The sequence below is a fragment of the Lepisma saccharinum genome, chromosome 12 (assembly GCF_977018435.1).
Source record: "Lepisma saccharinum chromosome 12, izLepSacc3.1, whole genome shotgun sequence".
Classification (NCBI taxonomy): Eukaryota; Metazoa; Arthropoda; class Insecta; order Zygentoma; family Lepismatidae; genus Lepisma; species Lepisma saccharinum.
Genome location: NC_139240.1, coordinates 31,375,673 through 31,380,229, shown reverse-complemented (window position 1 = coordinate 31,380,229; position 4,557 = coordinate 31,375,673). Strand labels below are relative to the sequence as shown.

Genomic DNA, 4,557 nt, shown 5'->3' with positions numbered 1-4,557 from the left:
TACAATAAAACATGTCAAAATGTAAGTTAACAAAAAAAGTAAGACATTTTCACATCACAACTGCAGATCGAAAAAAGTCGGGACAGGGATTTAAAGGAATGGACTGTCCCGACTAAATGTTTAACTAAAACCCAAGACAACAGACTGCAGACTTCTGGAGCCTGTCTCTACACAAGAAACACATTAATTTATGCAAGACCTAAATTTAAATATTTACAAATTTGAAAAATTGTCGATCTTATTTTTGTAGCTTTTTTACAGGTTCACATTTAAATATTTCATAGGTCGAGGGGAGGCCTTGGCCCCTCCCCTGGGTACGGGCCTGTTACAGAATCAATGTAAAGTAAGCTGTAAGCTTAAGTGTAACCCTACTTCAAATTATCATCATCATCATCATCAATAATAACAATAATAATATTTTATCGCTAGTGCACGCTCGACAAAGTAGGACCAACTTTCTTTTCTCCGTGATTAAAAAAATCACAGAACTTTTTAATCTTTAGTGCGCTCTAGGCCTAAAAGAATGTAAATCCATATTAGAAAAGAATCTTCTCGGAAGTCTCGCTAAATTTCTTGTGTCCAGATATGCTCTACCACCAAACGAAGGTTCTTTGGAAAAGATTGACCATATTGCCATCTCGCGGCAACGTCTGTAACTGAATGATGCCAGACTAGAAAATTCAATGTAGTACTGTTTGTTCAATTAATTACTTAGATTTTCGGATAGTTGTTGCGCGAGAACGAAGGAGAATGTATACAAATCCGAATCAAAAGTCTACAAAACAATACAATATCATTAATACATGAAAAGTGTGTAATTATCCGTCCGTACTACTACCCAAAGAATAATGTCTAACGTGTATGACCGTGTGGCCTAATGGATAAGGCGTCGGACTTCGGATCCGAAGATTGCAGGTTCGAGTCCTGTCACGGTCGCACAAATACTTTTTATATCTGACAAACTTTGCCCATGATTACATTTTTATTAACCATAATGTAATTTTCCATTAAGGTAGGACAATGTTGAAGTACATACATAAATTTTGCTTTTTTTACATCTCTTCATATCAATGTTTTTCCATCCTATTCTTGGGTGAAAGAAGTGAACTGATGAAGTGCAATTTGGAATTTTTACAAAGCTGATAAAAAAAAACCGTTCAAAAGCAAGTACCGTATTTGTCGGCGTATAAGACCATTACCATCTCTATATGAAAACCTGATGGCTAGGTGTTCACTCGTCTTGAGATCGTTCGCTGCGGGACGGCGTAGGTTCGAATCCGGCTCTGGTCGGAATTTATTCGGCCTGCGTATAGGGCCGGTGGCAACCCACCGTCGTGAGGAAATTGGGGAGCTCCGAATGAGTGAGCGTAATCCGGTCGAGACGACCTACTATAACGGCTGGGGATACGTCGGGCTGACCCCCCGACTATTCCAATACTGGTTGAAGATCTCCACGCTTAGAGGTGACGAAGGAAAGCGTGGGAGGGAGACCGGCAGTCGGTAGGTATGCCTAGGCCCTTCATGGGCTGTTGCGCAACGGATTATTATTATTATTATTATTATTATTGCTCTATACACGTGACTAAGCGTCATCAACTGGAGGCGAGATAGCCGCCGTGTTTGATTTGCTTCTTCGGAATCAATGTTGGACCTTTTTAGTGAGTATGGAATTGTAATGCAAATTTAAGAACTGTAATCGAGTTTACATGACGTATAAATATGCTTAAATGTGCAAGAGGTAGGTATGGTGTATAAGTGTTGTGTGCTCAATTGCAGAGGCAATTATGATGAAAAAGGTAAGAGTAACGTTCACATTTCTTCAAGAAATTGCTGAAAATGAGAAATGTTTAGGGCAAGTCCATGTGATTTGGTTCGTACGAAAAGATACAAGTTAAGTAACAAATAAATAAATAAGAGTAATAGTTCATGATGTAAGCATTTCATGTGTCCGGAATGGGCATCTAATATACCTACTCTTAAATGTGGTCATGTTTTATCTCGTCAACATTTTTTTTTAGAAATATCAAATAATTTACCCTGAATTACAAACATTGGTTAACGTTAAGATTATTGCTGATGATTGCAAATTAATTTGTTTCAAGATTTAGTCAACGTTTAAAATATTAGCTACGTTCGTGTCTACCAAAGCAGTTTGTTGCTGCACATTTTATGCAAGCGTTCGATATAATATTCATATTATTTACACAAATTTTCAGTTTCAAAATATGCTTAATGAAAGAAAGCTATACAACGGGGCAAAATTGATACATATGTTCATTTACATTCTTATTTTACCCCGCTTTATGCTTCTTTATGCTAATCGGAGGCTAATGGAAGATATGTTGTGCATTCAAATAGGCTACAAGGGTGCGATGTGTAACAAGAACTTCGATCAAATATTCGTGTGTAAAACTATCCAGGAACATATTACTTATGTTTCAAATACAAATGTTTTCACACAGAAAGCATTTTGTTACCTGGATATGTTAATATGAACTACAAATGTATTAAATTTTATAAAACTGTTTCCTATGAACTGCTTTTTATTTTTTGTCTTTGTGAAGCTTCAATACTTGTGTATACTAGAACTTTGATTATTAAATCAGTGATAATGTTTTTTGTTTCATAATTTATTAACATTCTTCACGATTTTATTAACAGTGTAAAAATAGTGTAACGAAATATTCCAAATGTTTATTTCCCAAGTGAACCCTAAGATCGAAATATTAATTTGCTTTTTTTTAATGAAAATGTTGAAACTCTTAAGTTATTGTCACAGATCTTACTATCAACAATGAAAAGATTCAATTTGTTTATTATCTTCGTTTAACAAAGTCAATAGGATCGAAATTACAATGTGACAAATGATTTAGGTTTAGTCTTTATTCACAGATATGTAACATTGCCCTTGTACCACTTTCTATCGCTTTTGCTGAAAGGTTATAGAAATTAATTTTTTGTATTGAGATTGTATAGCTACGCAGAATATCTGCATATCTGGTTGATTAATTTTGGGTAAAGTTAAAGACAATTTAATTGATTAGGTAACTTGGAAAGTTTACGGTCAACCTAACATGAGGGGTTCTGATTTAATCAATTGATTTTACATACAAAAGTTCATACAAAAGCGGTTACGAGTTTTACTGTAGCTGACAAATATTCCCGATAATATTTTTCAAAGATATACAATGTTTAAATTTTTCCGCCAGGAAGTTTCTAACTGTTTTCAACTCTTTCTTTGTGCTATGGTAGGAATTTTTGTGGTAACCATAGTTACTTCCTAAATGAAAATTTTGGTGTAAATATTCAATATTATACTTTTTTCTTCTAACTATATTCGTCTGGAGCGTAAATGCCAAAATTGAACTTCATAAAAGAAATACATATACCTTAATTCTCTACGGTAAAATTACGACAAGGGGTTTACAGCGTTAAGACAATCGCCTCCAGATGATGACGTCTTGACGGAGCGCTGTGGCATGAACCTCAAGATGGTCTTGATAAGACGCCCTTTTGACCTTTAAAACTAAGTCTGAAAAACAGGGTGTGTCTTATACGCCGGTACTCATGTTGCACCACCAGGAAGAAGAAAAGAGGAGGCTTAGCATTTCACAAGTTTGTGAATGGCCCAAAGCTTCATGGGATGCTGCAAAAACTAAGACAGTAGTTAAATCATTTAAGAAGTGTCATTAGTAGAGCTGGGAAGTTGATGAAAAAATCATCTTTTTTCTGAGGCTTTTCAACAAGGCTTAAACCTGCTGTCAGTCCGTTTCCTTTCAGTTAGTTAGAACAAGACTACTTTGTTTTCATTTTGCAATTTTCGGCCCTTTTTTGCTTTTAGGTCATTTTTCAGTAATTTTTGACGTTTTTGGTGCATTTTTCTTCATTTTTGGCGTTTATTTTTCTCTTCCACTGCAGGGACGGCGCGACGGGTGGGCGAGGGTGGGCGAGGGTGGGCAAGCGCCCACCCAAAAATTCCTCTGTCCACCCGATTGTCCACCCCATCAAATTAAAGACATAAATGCTTAGGAAAATATGAAAGCTTCAATAAGAAAATGTATATTCTTGTCTTCACCCCGTGCACATTTTTCTTATGAATAATGTCGATACTAGAAAGTGTCACAAATTAACCAATAAGTTTTGCTTATTTGCTGATTTACGTTAGTTTACTGAGTAAGAGAAGGCAAATCGTTAGAAAATATGTTGTTGAATAATACCTGTCAAATTTATCTCTTATTTAAAATTTAAAACATGATCCTGCTAATACTTCTGTGACTAGAAGTAGTGCAATATCTGGCTATAGCCAAAGTGCACGTTTTCCGAGGGGGAGGGACTGGGGAGTACAAAATGATACAGAATGGAACATATATATATATAAACCAACAAGTAAATAAAAACACGTTACTTCCGTATGATATGAAAAAGAACTTCGATCTCTGACAAGTCTTTCTTATCCTAGCGTTTTGGATAATGGATGTTTTATTTCGATAGTATGATAATTGAAGACTAAAATTTGTAAACGCTGTAAGTGCCACAATAATTCAAACACCGTTTTCC

General features: G+C 35.5%; 1 non-coding gene across 1 annotated transcript; it reads left to right on the top strand.

Annotated features, from left to right (window-relative positions):
- The first annotated feature begins 863 nt into the window (after positions 1-863).
- On the top strand, positions 864-936 carry TRNAR-UCG (transfer RNA arginine (anticodon UCG)). Its single transcript has one exon. It is a non-coding gene; the product is annotated as a tRNA-Arg (tRNA).
- The last annotated feature ends 3,621 nt before the right edge of the window (positions 937-4,557 follow it).